Source organism: Tenrec ecaudatus, chromosome X, assembly GCF_050624435.1.
Source record: "Tenrec ecaudatus isolate mTenEca1 chromosome X, mTenEca1.hap1, whole genome shotgun sequence".
NCBI lineage: Eukaryota > Metazoa > Chordata > Mammalia > Afrosoricida > Tenrecidae > Tenrec > Tenrec ecaudatus.
The window spans coordinates 3,496,763-3,515,065 of record NC_134548.1 but is presented as its reverse complement, the minus strand read 5'-3'; the positions used below and the strand labels follow the sequence as shown (position 1 = coordinate 3,515,065).

At 44.1% G+C, this 18,303-nt stretch overlaps 1 protein-coding gene and 1 long non-coding RNA gene across 2 annotated transcripts in view; one reads left to right on the top strand and one right to left on the bottom strand.

The window, feature by feature from the left end:
- The window catches only part of LOC142434257 (uncharacterized), a 29,765-nt gene extending 15,449 nt beyond the window's left edge, over window positions 1-14,316 (bottom strand). The window contains exon 1 of the long non-coding RNA XR_012781136.1: window positions 14,226-14,316. This is a non-coding gene — a long non-coding RNA (uncharacterized LOC142434257). The remainder of the gene's footprint in view (window positions 1-14,225) is intronic.
- A 2,577-nt stretch (window positions 14,317-16,893) lies between these two features.
- LOC142434483 (allergen Bos d 2-like) overlaps window positions 16,894-18,303 on the top strand; it is a 30,836-nt gene continuing 29,426 nt past the window's right edge. The window contains exons 1-3 of the mRNA XM_075539191.1: window positions 16,894-17,003; window positions 17,682-17,783; window positions 17,979-18,042. The gene's annotated coding sequence lies outside the window, so the exon portion shown is untranslated. The remainder of the gene's footprint in view (window positions 17,004-17,681; window positions 17,784-17,978; window positions 18,043-18,303) is intronic.

The following is an 18,303-nucleotide window of genomic DNA, read 5'->3' as shown; positions in this document are numbered from 1 at the left end:
AGAAGGTCATTTCAAAATGAATTTTCACAAACAGTGCTGTCTTGATGGGATTATAGTCATTCACCTTCAGGGAAATCTAACGAAGGCAACTATTATTCAAATATACGCATCAAACAAAAAAGCAGTTCCTGAAGAAGTTGAAGAATTTTATCAACATCATCAATCAGAAATTGATCAAACATGAAATCAAGATGCATCGATATGTATGAGTTACTAGAATGCAACAATTCAAAACAAAGAAGGAACAGTATTTGGGAAATATGGACCTGGTGATAGGAGCTAAACCAAAGATCCCATAATAGAATGTTGGAAGGGTGATGGCTTGTGTATTGAAAATATGTTCTTTTTTGAAAATGATTGGGGCAGGGAATGTATGGATGTGCTTTATACAATTGATGTATGTATATGTATGGATGGTGATAAGAGTTGTATGGGTCCCTAATAAAATGTAAAAAAAGAAAAGAGGACAAAAAAATGATTAGGGCAGGGAATGTACAGCGGTGCTTTATACAATTGATGTATGTATATGTAAGAACTGTGATAAGAATTGTATGAGCCCCTAATAAATTGTTAAAATTTAAAAAAAATTTTTTTAAAAAAGATAAAAAAAAAGAAAATGATTAGGGCAAAAAATGTACAGATGTGTTTTATACAATTGATGTATGTATATGTATGGATTGTGATAACAGTTGTATGAGCCCCTAATAAAATGTTTTTAATAAAATAAAATACAAAAAAAAAGAAAATATGTTCTTTTAACAACAAGAATGAGCACTATACACATGGAGTTCTCCTAAAGGACAGCATACAAACCAGACTGACGTCTGTGAGAAGAGATATTACAGAATCTCAGCATCAGCAGCTGAAACCTGGCCAGGTGCCAACTGTGGATAAAACCCTAAATTATGTACAACTTCAGGCTGAGATGAAGAGAATTCAAAGGAATCCAGGAGAGCCAGAATATGACCTAAATTCTGTGCCACCTGAATATCAAGTACATCTCAAGACGAGATTTGCTGCACTGGAAGCGATTACCAGCAGGTATGCTGAGCCGTAGAAGGACAAGAGCATGATTCCTGAAGAAAGCGAAAGGTCATTAAACAGACAGGGAAGAAAATATCAGAAGGGATGTCAGTAGAGACACAGAAAGTGGCTCTTAATAGTGGAGTAGCTACACAAATGGAGGAAAGGATGAAGTCAGAGTGAAAAAGATCATCTCAAATAGAGTTCGAAAAAACAATGGAAAATATTCTAATGAAAGGGCAAGACTAAGATCAAAACCAAAGGGAAGAAAACGCTCAGCATAAATGAAAGTGAAAGAACTGAGAAAAAGTTCAAGAACTGATTTGCAATATTGACAAATTCTATATGCAGAATATTAAATGGTGCAGGAAACAATAAAGATGTTTAGAATACATCGTTACTGCACCCCCACCCCCAAAATGCATCTTTTATCAAAGGGAACGTAGACCTAGGAACCGATGGACTTTAAGGAGCAAGTTGAAGCTGCACTGAAAGCATTAGCCAAACAACAGGCTCCAGTAATTGGTAGGTGAGACCTTGTGGACATGTGATCAGGAGAGACCAGTCCCTGGAGAAGGACAGCAAGCTGGGTAAAGTGGAGGGGAAGCGAGAAAGAAGGAATGCCATCACTGAGATGGAATGGCACAGTGGCTGCAACAATGGCTGAGAAATAAGAACTGTGAGATAGCGCAGGACAGGGAAGTGTTTCCTTCTGTTGTGCCCCAGGTCCCTAGGTGTCAAGAATGACCCATGGGCACCTGATAACAATATGGTTAAAAAGGAGATAACAAGGTCCTTGTCTGGTATGCCTCCATGAAGAATCACCATAGCCAGGGAGGTCTCTCCACATTCTAAGAGAGAGATAAAGAGAGGTGTAGTAGGAGGGGAAGAGTAGGAGGAAGGAAAAGAGGAGGAGGAGGAGGAGGAGGAAGGAGGGGAAGCAAGGAGAGAAGAAAAAAAAACAAAGTCCTGAAGTCATCTCCTGTCTAAAGATTGATGTGTAGACAACCTGGGAGACCAGATGGTCTTTCCTGACATTTTTCATGTCCCGATATGTTTATTCTCCTCCAGGTGAACGCCCTGAAGATATCTGTCGCAAAGGAAATGTGAATGTTTGCAGTGTATGATTTAATAGGCGGATGAGTGTAATTCATTGGCAATCATGTTGACTCATGGTTCTAGGCTCCAGGGAATCCCACACCGTCGCATCTACTGCCAAGATTGCACCCAAGAAAACTCAGTGGGGCACAGTTCTACTCTCCAGTCACTCAACATTAAGGATACAAATGCATATGGTCCTTCCTGTCTGCCTCCTTGGATGCATCTCTCAGCTCCCTGAAACTTCCCTCCATACATTTCTGAAAGTATTTTCTTCAGTTCAACTCAATACCAGGAAATGAGCTTCCTTGCAGTTTAAGTGTGTTTGCTGTCTTCAAGGTGTTCTTTCCTAGTTTTCTGTCAAGCAGGTCTACATGTCCCTAACCATTGAGGAAAACTCTCCAGGGAGAAAGTTTTAGTTGCATGTATTTGATATCCTTTGATTGCTGATTCTGTTTGGCTTTAGGTGCTACCTATGAATGAGGAACCCCATTGATTTTCTTCTTGCAAAAAGATTGACACACTCAGTAACACAAAGGTACAGTTCTGCTGTTGTACGTGGCTAAGATGACTCAGAATTGACTAGATACATGAGTTTGTCCCTTTTTAATTTGCAGATGTATGTCTCACATGGTTTTCTCTTCTGCAATCAACTTGTGGAACTAGGGAGCTATATAGCTTTTTAAATTATTTGCATTGTTTTGCTGTGCATAGTGTAAATTAAAGGGTTAGCCAAGGACACCAAGCCACTCTGTTCCAAACATCCAGAGAACAAATGACCAATGCTGCAAACTAGACGGTCAAGCATTTCAGCAAAAGCAGAGGTCGGGATGAAGAAGGGAAATTCTAAGCAGAGGGACCAAAGTGCTGTTCTGTAGTGAGGACTGTCTTCCAAGTCGCCAAATATGTAGGACTGAAAAATTACTTTGCTCTCTGCAGTGAATGCTTGGTTTGGTTTCTTATTATTTTAGTTACATAAATATTTCAAGAGCCTCCCGGTGTAGGATGAACGATTTTGAAGTAACATTGGCCACAGTGAACTAGGAGGAGGAGACCAGGAATTGAGGAAGCTGGGAGGATGTGTAAATGCGGAGGAACAGCTCAGGGGAGGACAGTGGGAATGTCCCCACAACTTGAAGACCATCATCACTGTCCCTCAGGGGTTCATTCAGACACTGTGACATTGGCATATGGTCTGCTGGGTACATTCCCAAGAACAATGAGAAAAGAAGGCAAATAAATGAAAGCACTCTCAATCTCTTTGCTGCATATATATTCTCAAGAATTAAGAGACATATTCATAGAGATGGAATAGCCGGCAGTTGATTAAAAACTTAAAATATAACACAATGAAGCTTTAGTTAGATCTTGGAAGCCATAAGTGTAAGAACCCCTTCCAAGACAGAAAAAAAATATTTTCTTGGTTATGTTAAGGGATGTTGTACGTCAAGAAGGGGTGGGTAATGCCATTAAGATGAACCTGCGGTGATTTCCTATGATCCATGTGGTTGTCACCTAATGTGGTGTCAATTTAAGGATTAATAGTGTAGGGGTGGAGTGTAGGGTATTCATCTGGAGATAGCAAGGAGACTTCTCTATGGGCATGAGCTTCTCCAGAGATTTCTGGGAAAGCTGGTTCTTCCTCTTTGGAGGTGGAAGACATTTTTCTCTCTCTGCCACGCCCTGGGAGACATTGCAGAAAACAAGCCACATGGAGGGAACCAGAACTCTGAAGCCAGAGAAGCCATAGAGACACCCCTGCCAGCGTTGAGATGCTTATAACACTACTGGAACCAAAGACATTCTACCCACTTGCTTGTGACTCTCCTGCATTTGGCTTCATTTCATGTATTTCTTGAATCAGAAAAGGACTTTATAGATTGGTATCAGACATATGGGTTAATATCGGACTTATGGACTTTACCTGGACTGGTCTGGGATGTTTTTTTAATATTCAATTGTTCTTGTATATAAATCACTTTCTTATACATGTGTGTGCATGGCTTTGTTTCTATAGTATACCAACACTAACACAATCCAAAATAGAGGGGTGGGAAAAACCTACTTGCAAAAAAAAGTGCATCGGAGGGATCAAATAGTGATCAACGTGATAAACCTGACTTGGTTAAAACCCTGTCAGTTGAATCCACCCCTGATAGCCAATGAGTCTGTTGTAATTTTCATCATTTTCTGTATTTCTTTGTTCCTGTTGAGGTTTATCAAAGATGTGTTTGGTCCTTTGGAGTGACCCTCTTGAATTGGTGTACGTGTTTGTCTGTTGTTCTGTATATGATGCCCAGCATTGGTGGACTATGGGGACAGCAAATAGGGTAAGGGTTTCTAGGAGTTCCTGGACAGTTGGGTGGAGTGGGGTAGGACGGAAGCTGAAATCCAGGAGTTCCAGAAGACAAACAATGTTGTAGCAATTGTGCAAGACTGTCTGATGCGGTTTAACTGTGGAATATGGTATCTATATTCACTTCCAATGAAGTGGTTTAGAAAGAAAAGGAAAAGTCAGATCTAAAGCATCCTCCATTTAGATGAACACGGGAGTATGACATTCAGGGAAGGTTTGATAACCACCAGAGAAACAAGCTACTGTTCATGGGACATGGCTTTGAGGAGGTTACACCCTACGGCATCTCCCTGCATCCTAGAACAAGTCATGGGCCCTCCTCCTACTCCTCGCCATCATTCCTGTGCGGGAGCCCAGTGTTACAGCCAGTGACAATCCATCTTCTTCCAGGTCTTCCTCTCCTTCACAGCCCCTCTACTTTACCATGCCTGAGGCCGTATTCCAGGGCCTGGTTTCTCATGACAACATGTCCAAAGTATGTGTGTTACTCTGGGTACACCAGAGAAACAAATCCAGAGGCACTCATATGTGTATAAGAGAGATCTCTCTATATAAAAGGGTAATTGTATATTTTTTAAAAATCCTAGTCCAGTCCACATTAAATTCGTAAGTCTGATAGTAGCTCTTATTTCTGATATCCTGTAAATTCTTCTTCAGGCACATTCAAAACATGCAGTCACTCTGAGCATAGGAAGATCATAGGCCGATATGTAGAAAGTCTTGTGGACCCGGAGGCAGGGGAAGCACCTTAGCACGGGCGTGGGCCTCCATGTGGCTCCCCAGCTCCAAGGCTCTGGCTGCCATTAGCATAGCTCCATGTGGCTTGTCAACAAGAATGTCTCACAGGGAGACAAAGCTGAGAGGGCATCTCTGCATCCAGGGGGGCATTTAGGAATTCCCAGCATTCTGAGAAGGATATGCCCACATGGTGGTCTCAGTGGCTATGGACAGATTGACAAGCTAGACTCCACCCCTAGGAAAGTTGAGAAGAGAGTATGTAAATGCCACATTTTTTAAGACAAAATCTCACCATCCTTGCATCTGAAGTGCACTCTGGCCGTACTTCCAATACAGATCTGTGTCCTTTTAGCAATCAGTGTTACTGCAGTATTCTTTGACAGTCCACGCTTGAAATGTATCAGTTTTCCTTTGGTCTTTATTCAATGTACAACTTTTAAAGGCACTTGAGGCACTTAGTAACCCTAGTAGCAGGATGGTTTTACATTCCCCTGCAAAGAGAAAGGGCCACCGTTTCAAATCTCCAACTGCTCGTCAAGAGAAAGGCAGGATTTTTTGCTTCCACAGTTACAGCCTTGGAAACACACAGCGGGTAGTTCCTCCCAGTCTGATATAGGTCGCTACGAGTCAGCACTGATTCCATGACACTTCGTATGAGACACTGAAATTAACATGACCTGGGTGAAGCCCAGAGAAAGATAGGAATGAATAACTGTTTCCGGTCTTAAGGGGGAAAACCACTCTGTGTCACAAAGTTTGGGGAATCAATGGTTTCTTATGCTCATTATAAAACCTGTTCTATTTATTTGCCATTTCTGACGCGAACAAGATCCTAAATTCCTTGTGACGGTGTCAAGTGTAATAGAGATCAGGTTGAGTGCAGAAATGCCTGAGTTTCTCCTGCAGCCTGAGGCAGAAGGAAATTGAGGTTACTTTCCCCAAAACTACTGAGAAAAAAAAAAAAAGGGAAAATCAAGCAATTTATATGCCTTAAATTAAGTACAAAAGTGCCAAAGTCATTTCTAAAGGAATCTTTAAATACAATGCTGTCTGTGATAGGATTATAATTGCCCACCATCAGGGAAATCTAATCAAGGCAACTATTGCTCTAATTTATACACCAACCTCAAAGGCGGCTCCTGAAGAAGTTGAAGAACTCCCTCAACATCCTCAAACACAAATTGACCAAACCTGCAATCAAAATGCATCGATAATTTTAACTGACTGGAATGCAAACATTCAAAACAAAGAAGAAGGAACAGTAGTTGGGGAATATGAACAAGGTGTTAGGAGCTAAACCGAGGATCGCATAATAGAATTTTGGAAGTGTGATGGCTTGTTCATCACAAATACCTTCTTTTAACCACAGGAATGAACAATATACACATGGAGTTCTCTTGATGGAATGCACACAAACCACACTATGCGAAGAGACAACGCAGAATCTCAGCATCAGCAGCTGAAACCTGGCCAGAATCTGCCAGTAGACATGACCACCAATGACTCATATGCAAGTTCAGGTTGAAACTGAAGAGAATTTAAACATATCTAGGAGAGCCATAAAGCAACCTTAAGTCTGTCCCACCTTGAATATCAAGAACGAACCAAGAAGAGATTTACTGCACTGGAAGAAAATGCCATCATGCCTGCTGAGCCATGGAAGGACATCAAAAACCTCATGCGCGAATAAAGAGAAAGGAAATTAAAATACACAAGGAAGAAAATACCAGGGGGCAGGTCAGAAGAGACTCTAAAAGTTGATTTTAAGAATGCATTAGCCACGCAGATGGAGGAAATGATGACGTCATACAATGAAAACGAACATTTAAAAGAGAAGCTTGAAAAGACAATGGAAAATATTTTACAACAATGTGCAAGATCTAAGGCTAGAAAACCAAAAGGGAAGGATGCACTCATCCTAAATGAAAGTGAAAGAAAACAAGAGAAATTTCAAGATTTGATTTATAAGTAAATCATTAAATGGTGCAAGAAACATCAAAGAAGATGGCTAAGATACATAAAATCACTGTACCACAAAAATAAAAACTTATCCTTTACCTAGTATTTCCAGCGGGTGCGCAGGAATAGGAATTAATGGAATTGAAGGAGTAAGTTCAAGCTACCCTGAAAGCATCAGGCAAAACACTGGCTCCAGGAGTGGGCAGAGCACCGACTGAAATGTTTCAACATGTTAATAAAGCTCTGAAAGTACATACTTGTCTCTGGAAGGAAATTTGGGAGGCAGCAACCTGGCCAACTGACGGGAAGACATGCAATATTGTACACATCCCCGAGAAAGGTGACCCAACTGAATGCTCACACTGTACGATGTCATTGACAGTACAAAGATGTACAATGTTGCTGAAGATCATCCAACAATGGTCGCACAACTGCACTGACAGGGGAGCTGCCTCTGGATTCACAAGAGGGTATCAAACTAGAGATACCATTGCTGGTGCCGAGGGACCTTGTGTCAAAGTTGACAACATCAGAAAGATGTCTACAGGTGTCTCATTGACTATGCAAAGGCATTCAACAGCGTGAACCCTAACAAATTTGGGGTATACTTGAAAACGGGAATTTCTCAACCCTTTCTTGGGCTCAGGAAGTCATGCACACAGATCAAGGGCAAGCTGCTGGCTTGACATTCAGGAAAGATGTGTGTCTGCGTTGTATCCCTTCAGCCTATTTCTCAATATGCATGTTGGCAAATAACCAGAGAAGCAATATTATATGAGGATGAGGCATCTGGATTGAAGAAAAGTTTATGAACAAGCTGACTTGCTCAGAGGGAGCAGGAGTGGAAATATTTACTTATGAAGATCAAGGCCTGCGTCCTTCACTGCAGATTACAGCTCAGTGTCAAGAAGGCCCAAATCCCCACAGCTGCACCTGGAGGTGACATCCCGATAAATGTAGATCAAAACTGAATTTGTGAATGACTGTCTTGCTTGGATCCAAAATGAATGGCTTGGAAGTAGCGGCAAGAGATGAATAGACTTAATGCATCAGGTGTATCTGCTACACAAGGTGTGGAGGAGCAAAGATGTGACACTGGAGAGTCAAGTGCACCGGACCCAGGCCATGGGTACATTAGAATCGTGTTGCTTGAAAGTACCACAGACTTCCAGGGGATAGACAAGTTTGTCTTCTTGCAAGAAGTCAGGCCACAGGGCTCCATAAGACAAGGATGGCAACTATTCTTGTTACGGACTTTGATATGTTAACACAAGAGACTAATCCTTGGAGAGGGATAACATGTTTGGTAAAGTAGAGGGCAGAGAAAGCCGGGAAGGCCCTCGATAAGATGGATTGACATAGTATGTGAACAATGGATAACACGAAGGACTAATTGTGTGAATAGCACAGGACCCCATGCTGCTCCCTGCTATTATGCACAGATCGGTGTGGGTCAGAACCGAATGAGGGCCACTAACAACATCGGCATGAAAATGGATTGTGGGCCATGGTAGAAGGACCAAAGTTAATTAACTTATTCTAGTGGCCGATTACTTCTCTTTTTGGAAGAAAGACTAACACAGGGGACTCATGTCTCTATATGAAGCCATGTTGGAGGAGGTTTACACCGAGAAGACATCTCTGGTTCTCCATGAATGGCTGAGGAGCACACTGAGAAGACAGTGACAAGTGCAGGATCTCCTTCCCACCACAGAGGTCAGACCCACCAAGACAACACCCCAGATACAACAGAGGGACGCCAAGACGATGACCACCAGCAAGTCCCTCATTGGCTTTGAGGAAAAAGTGACCCCAAAGACCAGGGTTTTCCTCCTCAGAGTTGGCACTTCCGTCACTTGATATCTCTCAAGATAAATGGCATAGACATGGATGCCCTTCCACAGGACACTTTGAAAAAAAGAGCTGGGGCTACAAGGTTTTTTTGGTTTGTTTTTGAGAGGTAAAGGGGAATGATTTACACACAATCTAAATGACCTTAAAGAATTGCCAATCAGGATGTTTACTGTTGCTGTTTCAAGATGTCTTCTGGAACCCCATGATGAACAGCCACATGGAAACACAGGAGGCATAAAAGGAGGCAGGAATACAGAACCTCTACAGCAGGTTACCTTCCACTGGCTCCTCAAAAGGACAAGTGACCAACACAGGCAAGATGAAGATTCTTCTCCTGATGTTGGGACTCACCCTCACCTGTGCTGGCCTGCACTCTCTGCCTGAAGAACAACTCTCAATGGTAATGAGGACAGCCTAGCACAAGGGATTCTTCTTTTATGCATGTGCATGTTGCTTTGAGGGACTGTGTTGGGGTTTCAAAATTTGTGCCCCTGGATCTTCACCTGTAACTCCCCAAAGGACAATCCTTCGATTTATTGGGTATTGCTAAGTTCCTAAGAACAATGCCCACAAGAGATAGCTCATGCATGACACCTTTATGCCTTGCTCTGCAGGAAATAAACCCCATAGGGATTGCATGGATGCTTTTCAGAAGGAGGCAACTTGGATAGATTTCTCCTTCGATTTATTGGATATCGATAAGTTTCTACGACCAATCCTCATGAGAGAATGAGGATGCATGGCACCTATATGTCTTGTTCTGCAGGAATTATGCTGCATAGGTTTTGCCTTGCTGATTTCAGCAGTAATTAACTGGGATTTTCTCGTGGGGTGACTTCTTCTGGGCAGAGTCTGTCTGGATTCAGAGGCATACTGAAACATGGACACCATCAGGAGCATGATGTGTGTCTACATTCTCCCTCAGTACTTCACATAAAATAACACAGTGGATGTGAACTGAACATAGTATGTGATGAAACAGTGCAAACTGTTACAGGAATTTCTCACTTTTGTTTCTTCCCTTCGTATTGTGTTTGTTATTGTTTTCATAAGCTTCTATATTCAACAAATTCAGTATTTTCTCTAATGCAAGCCATGGGTCACATTGTTGTAGATGTAGATGATGTTCGAGAAATAGTGATACCTGGGCCAACATTTCCTACCGATATATTACTTGTAGATCTGAGGAAATTATGATCGCGTATACGCCGCCTCTACCAATCCAAACAACAAAATGGAAGGTGGTAAATTCGATGGTAAAATGCATGATGGTGAGTTTTTCCCACACAGTGGACTCATAAGTTTTGCATATTATGTCAAGTAAGTAAACATTTCATGGAATGAAAATGAACACAGCAATCTGGTTACCAAGGAAGAATCTACCTTCTTTGGTTGCAGAGAAATCTCAGGACTCTGGGTGGTGGACTTCAAACATTCTGTAGAGGTGGAGATTTAGGAGCCAAAGTCTTAGAGGACAGAGTCAAAAGCCTCCCTTGGAATCAACTCACTGAATACCGTAGGGAGACACATGAACAGTGCCCTCAAGTCTTTAAGTTACCAATACAATCCTTCAACGGTCACGTTCTAAACACCAGGGAACCTGAGACGGGATTTCAAAGGTGTGAGCAGAGCATAAAAATACAACATAACCTCTCTGTAGAAGCACTCCTGGCTACTTTGAATCTGTTGCTGTATGCGTGGGTAGGGAGTTGGGTGGGACATCGCGGTTGCACAGGTGGCCTAGAGAAATAAATCCAGTGGCACTCACATGTCTATGAGACAGAGCTTGAGATCAACAAGCAATCTCACACCCACAGAACGCATCCCAGCCCAGTCCAACTCACTCAGACCAACAATGAGAGGCAAACCAGGGCCCCCTTCACCTGTAAGTAGCTGCAGGGTGTGGATGCAGAAATGTGATGTGGACTGTAGGAGGGTCACAGGCCAGTAGGTGTAGTCAGTCACCTAGATCCAAGGTCAATAGAGACATGACAGGTCACTGACAGCTCTCAGCAAACAGTGGCCATATGGGCCACCCTTAAAATACAGAATCCCATCACACAGAAAGCTGAAGTCATAGGGTGAGGTTTATGTAGGTTCTCAGCTTCCTCTGATGATCAGAATCTGGTGTGCAGAAAGCTAGGGATGACAGTGTGAGTCCAACATCCACTTGGGGAACTACATAGGAAAGTCGTTTGTGGACAAATCCCTTCTATTGACAACTGACGGATTGGAGGAAAGGGGTTACTAAAGAGAGCGCTTTGGAGGGATGAGCATAGCTGACTATAGGCATAGATCTGACTTGAACAGTTAAAATTTTCTCAGATTTCCTTCCCCCACACCCTTGATGCATGCTACATCAATTTTGTTTCTAAAATTTTTGGTATCTTTGGTTTGTATTCTTATCTTTTTTTTTCCTTTCAAATTAGGGTATATCTCAGAAGTGTTATGTTATTGAAGTTGTGTTACATTTTTTTTCCTTTTGCATATGAAACCCAGGATTGATGTACCTACACAGAGAGAAGTAGAATATTAGTTTGAGGAGGAGGGAGTTACAATGCTCAGGAGAAGGGGAGAGGCAGTCACGGAGTGCATATATAGAAAGAATGGGTGGAAACTGAAGGAGCAACTGTACAATTCTGCTTGGATTGACTGAATTATGGAATGCTGTTATATATGCATTAAGTTACAAAAGACAAAGTCATACCTACAAGGAAGCAACTTAAGGCTTTGACCCATTTAGCAGCGGGAATTCCACCTTGGATATAACATAGCCTACATGATAATAAAGTCTCACTCCCATGAGGTAGAAAAGGTTTCATTGCCTCAAGGATTATTGGTAACATGACTGTTCTTTTGCTCACCTTTGGTAAGAACTCAAGTCAATAATGAAAGAGGGAAAATATTTTTCACTTCTTTGGATTCCTAGTTCAGATCCATAAACAGATGTTGGAATTTGGGTGGATTATACCTGGGCTTCTATAGGTATGGAAGGCCTTTGGAGGAGGAAATGAATTTGGAAGATAGGAGTTAAGAAGAGGGAAAAGAAGGATTCTGTTCTAAAATACTTAGGTCTATTTAAAAAAAATACATACTTAATATTTGTGTTCAAATGCATGGGGGGGGAGTGGAAGGTGAGGTTCCAGGGAACTGTATACAGGAAGTAGGGTGATGGCAGCAGAAGATCAAAGTTCTCAAAATGGAGGAGGTAGCATTTATCTTGTAGACGATTGTCTGTGGGTGATTTGATTTGAACTCAGCACCTCCAGGCCCCAGAACAGTTCTCCACAGAAGGTGGCGATTGGGTACATTCTCTCCTTCCTGATCATGTTACTTCTGTGAAGACTGGGGCAGAGAATGCAAACAAACACCCAATAAAAGACAATTTCTGAAAATTGATTGTGTAAGTCAGAAAAGTTGAGCTCTTAAGTCTAACATAGAGAAATAGATCTACTGAAAAAGATTTGGACTTGTGCTGGGGATATATAACGACCCAAGTTGTCAATTTGAAATTAACTTGTGAAATTTGTATTTGACTGCAGAACTTTGTCCTTCTCTTTCTCTGTATCTGTGGTAGACAGACGGACACAGTCAAAAACATTCCAATACAATAGCCGTGTGTCGAGAGCCATTCCTTTTGCTTAAATTAGTAAAAATGATGGACAGGGTATCATTGCCTTGTCGTGATGAGAACGTAAGGTTCCTACTATTTTTAACTCCTCTGTACATGTGGACACTTGCTTTCAGTCAGGTTCAATTTTCTCTCCGATGATCAGAATTGGTTCACACTTCAGTTGTGACAACTGTCTGCCTGTAAATACCATCCTACTGAACATGCAGAAGTGTCTACAGCCCACAGAGGAAGGTGGTGCTCTGTGTTGATCCATGGAGTCACTGGTGACCATGCTGATGGTGTGACTCAGTGGTTCTACAGTTGTCACATAATGGAACAGGCCCGCAGACTCACATCTTGTTTGATTTCACTCGGTCTTACTGCATTTCACCAGTTGCTTTTTATTCCAAACGGAAGATCTTTGTAACTCCAAGAAAGTATACAGATGCTGTTTTGTAGACAAGTGGGCAATGCAGACATTGTTGATGCATGAAAGGCCAGGCATGAAATCCTAGTCATCCAGGTAATGTACTGAATGGTGTTATTACATTTACTAAATCAACTGAGCATGTTTCCCGTTCTTTGTTTAAAGGGAAATGCCTTCCCCATTATTCATAGGCACAGAAAAAAGTAGCCAATGAGTTTGTTCTTGTTGGTAAGTACTATGGTGTTTCTGTTGGCAATGGGCGGGTTGAGATTGGATTGATGGCCACAGCTTCAGACAAAGACTGTAGATCTGAACTCTGCTTCTGCTAAGCATCACAGGTCAAGCCTGGAATTCCCCAGTATTTTCCCAGCGTGTTAATGTGTTATGCAAGGAGATAAGTGATATTACATGAAGTGGTCATTGCAACTTTGAATAGTCTGAGGAGAAACTGAAAACAAACGCTCAGAACGACGGCTTCAGGTCATCCCGGGGCAGAGGGCAAGGTCCTGAGCTCCTTAACAACAACCTGAAGGGAGCCGTGGAGGACGCTAAACCGACAGGCTGGTTGTTGGGGGGATTCCCGTCTCGCCCAGGCTGCAGGCAGCCTTGGACAACAAGGAATCCTAGGTCTAAGGGAAGCAGGGTTGCATTGCCCCGCCCGCTGCAGAACAGCAGAGACAAAGGGATCTCCTAGATTCGGAGGATCGCCCACAGGTGCGCCTCACCTGCAGGGGTGCACCTTGGACGTGCCTCGCGGACTACAGGAGCCCCTGCGAACTCAGGTCAGCACCGAGGCCAGCTCCCCCCTGCCGCGTCCCTGCCGCGCTCCCCACGTGCACGTCCAAAGGACGCACGGCTGCTGCCTCGGCGCGCGCATGCGCCAAAGCGGCTCCTCCTCCCGCCGCGCGACCCCGGGCCTGCGGGGCCTCTGAGGGCGCTCTGAGGGAAAAGGCGCGGCGGGGCGCCCGTCCGTCCGCCGGAGCAGCAGGTGGGCCGCGCGGCTGCAGGCGGGGAGCGGGGCGCCGGGAGGCCGCGGGGGCTGCGCTCGCGCCCCGCCGAGCACCCTGCGGCCGGCGGCCCGGCCTCCTCACGCCGCGCTGGACCCGCCGCCCTCCCGACGCGCCGCCCCGGCCCCGACCCCGGAGACGACCCGTTACCGGCTGCGACGTCGTCGGGGGTCCCGGAGAACCGGACCCACGGGACCGCCGGGCCCGCGCTGAGGCCCGAACACGGCCCCGCTGACGCCACCGTCGCCCGCCGGCCCCGTATGTTCACTTCCGCTTTCCGGAAGTCCCGCCCCCACGACCCCGGTGACCCGGAAGTGCCCCCTTCCTGCTGCTCCAGCGTGTTGGGCCCTGCAGGCCTTGGCTTGGCTGGCTTCTGACCTGCCCGAGAGGTTGCAAGCTGATGACTGTGGTTCGAAGGGGAACCCGCTCCGTACCCCCAGGTCTTCCCGTGCAGCCTTTACCTGGGAGCGGTGCCCCGGAGACGTGCGCGACCCGATCTGGACCAGGCTGCGTGGACCCCCCACAGGGGCTTTCCTACTGCCCCCTGCCCGGCCTGGATCCCCTGGAATGGGCAGTAGCTGCTTCCTCGGGAGTCTTTGGAAGCTCAGGGATTGCACTGCAGCCACCTGCAGGGTGGAAGGTGGGAGCAGGGTAGGGCAGGAGGCTGGGTTGTAACCTGGCTCTATCTCGGCTACTGGGGTTTTGATTTCAGGGGCGAAGTGGGCAATGGGCTACGAAGCGCTTCCAACCTAAAGCCATAATGAAAATGTCCCTCCTCTGTTGACCACGCAAATACAAACTCAACTCCAACTATACACTAAATAAGATTTTGTTCCCCCTCCTTAGGGAAATTGGCTGTTTTCTTCCTTCCCACTTAGGCCCTTTGTTTTCATTTACTGGCTGCATGAGCCAGTGACTTGACTACGTCCAACAGAGCTGACCGACTAGTAAAAGCTAAGTTGTTTTGCCTATTGTGAAATGCAAATCCTCTTTCATAGTTGGGTGATGCACCCTCATGACAACTATGCATGTAGAAGACAAGATTTCTGTCCTCACCCACCCAGTAGCCACTTCTTGCGCCAGCAGCATCTTAAGAAATGTCAGCACCTGTGACAAATGGTATGTCAAAGCTTGCCGTTCCTGTCAATCCCCAGATCTGTGAATTTAGCAAACAGGCTTCAGGTTCACCTTTAATGCAAAGACTGTGTTATCCTCAAATGATGTTTTCTCCTTTTAAAGAACTTTAAGAAGCTACAATGTAATTTTGTTTTCTAACCCGGAGTTTCAGAAATGCGGAACCGATGATGCTTCCATGCACCTGAATGTAAAACCTCTAAGCCATGGAATATGATGGCCCAATACTTCCAGTATTTGCTACAAAAAAAAAAAAAGTAAGTTGAGGGCTGTTTCATATTCTCTGGGGAATGGTAATGTTCTAGAGGGCTGATGGTTGCAGTAGTACTGTTGCTGGCAATATTAGCTCAGAACCTCAATCATGAGAACGTGAGGACTGGCCGCGTCATCTGAGGTGATTTGCTACGGGAAAAGAACGCACAGATGATTGAGGCCAGAAACTTGAAAATTAACTCTGGTTGCGATCATTCAAGCATCTCCACATGGAAGTACACACTTCGTAGATAACAGTTGTTATCTGTGACTACTTTTATTTTTGCCCTTTAAGTAGGCAGCGTAACCTCATCTGGTTTACAAAAGTTTTGACACCGATAAGCTTGAGGCCAGGGAGCACTTAGGGTTCCCCCTTTTTCCTATTTATAAGATTTCCTTTTTCACAAAACATCTAATGAAAACAAACTGTCATCATAAACATATTAAAGTATGCCCAGCTGTCATAAAAACAACCGTAAAAAATAAAGCCTAGTGGATCCAGCTAGAGTGTGGATACCAAGGTCATCTTGTCATGAGCAAAGTAGATTTTCAAAGCAATCGGAATCAATCATTTATGATATAAGTTGATTCCAATAAGACTGGACGAAACCATACCAGTCTCCATGGCCCTTTCTCCACTTCACATACTCAGTTACCAATCAGGTCTAGGTCCAGATTCCTTGTCCACATTTTGTTTGTTTTTTGCTTAATGTTTTCTTGTTCCTGAAGAATATTCTCAATGCCTCAGTGTCTAATGTTTGATGAAAATTGAGTAACAGCACAGTGAAATAGAAATAACAAACTAGTAACTGAAATGATGCGCCCAATTGGGTGCCCTACATATCAAGTTTACCTCTGCCCTCTGTAACCCTTATTTTTTTCAAATACTCTCACTCAAATCTTCAAATCTACTGTTTATGTATAAACAGACAAGTGCATCACCAGAAAACCAAGGTGCTACCATTCAGTCATCGCTGACTCATAGTGACCTTATACAGGATGTCTGAGTCTTTGTAAACCTTTCTAAGAGCAGATGGCCTCATTCTTCTCAAAAGGAGTGCATGAGTGGTTGGAACCACCAACTTTGCCATTAGCAGAACAAAGCTGACTTAGCATCACTATGTTGGCTCCTCAGACACCGATATACTTACCTGAAAAGTCACATGAAGTGACTCTTAAAAGTTGGTGGTGGAAAATTTCCTCAGCTTTCGATTTCATTTTTTCCACTAATTTCTCCATTCCCTTCCTAAGTGTGGTGTTGGTATTTCAGCTTCACTAAGTTGATTCTGACTTGTCAAAGCTACTCTGTGACACACAGTGGGACTGCCCCTAGGCTTGTATATGGATTGTCACTTTGAGTCTTCCATCCTTGCAATGTAAGAAGCAATATAGGGATATATATTTTTAGTTTACTTATTTATGTTCCTCACAGGTCATCCAAACACAACTGTGCAACTTGTCCATGTCACAGAAGAAGTTTTGATTCTGCTCTATGAAACTATGGATGCATTAGGAGGATTTAGCAAACAGTTGGGCTTCTAGGTAAGTATCAGGTCCACCCCTCAAAGGAGGAATCAACTTCTCCCTCATCATGGATTCTAATCCCAACAAGCAGGGTGCAGTATCACATGATCGTTCATTCCTAAGGATGCAACATGAGTTCCTGTGTATCCATGCAAACTTGTGGTGATCACTGTATGCCCTCGAGGACCACTGTGTTTCTCTGTGTTTTCATTGGATTGTATTTGGTGTGGATCACCAAACACTTGTCCCAGCGTCCCCTGGGTGCACTCCAGCACCAACCGTCCTGTTGACATCCATGTGGATTGCCCATTTGCTTCACGCTTGGTTCCAAAGGCGTACCAGTTGCCATGGAGACAACTGCAGCCCTAGGTCCCCTCGTGAGGACCAGGTAGAGCTGCGACCCTTAGGACGTTCCAGAATGCACGACCTTTCAGCAGCAGAGAGTCAAGCCATGCTCCCAAGGCATCCCCAGCCAACATTCACACACAACCAAAAGCAGATCCACTGCCATTGTCATGAGGTCGATTCCCACTCACAGCAGCCAGATGAGACATAGCACCTTAACCATTTACATCGTCCAGGGATTGTTTGCACACACCAAAGGATGTGTTCTACTGTAGCCTCTGAAAGCTCGCCTCATCTATATAGTGACACGTTCTCATGGAAACTCCCCACTCTCTATATGCTGATTTTCAGCAAGAAACACTTCTGTGCCCCAGGAAGACTTTGACAACTTCTTGGATGTTCTCAGAGAAGAGCAGATCCCTGAGGAAAACCTCGTCCATGTCACCAAACGAGGTAACAGCCACACTTTTCCATGCATTTCTATTTGTCTGGCAGGTCAGCATAATTGCAGGTAACACATCAATCTCACTTACATCCTCTCTTTCTAAATCATTTGTTATGAGCTCCATTGTTTACACAGAATCCTTAGTGTTATCAGTGTCGGGTGCTGATCTTTTTCCCTCTTGTCTTTTTTGTTCTTTTTCTCAGACGATTGTCCAAAGAATTTTCCAACGTTGCCAGGAACCCTTCCTGTAACACAGACATTTTGAGGGTAAGTGTTCATTGCTGCCCTTCCCAACCAGGTAAGGATCTCCCACAGGGATTTCACATGGGCTGTAGGTGCGGAGGTGGGTAAGGATCAGGTTGCTAGGCAGAAGATTAGCACTTGGCAACCGTGACCTGCTCCATGGGAGGAGGGGGAGGTTGCTGCTCCCACAGAGTTCCAGCCTCAGAGACCCACAGTGGAGGCTCCAGTCTGGCCTGTAGGTTCCTGGAGGAGTCAGCACCAATTGGATGAGAGAGGTTATGGTCT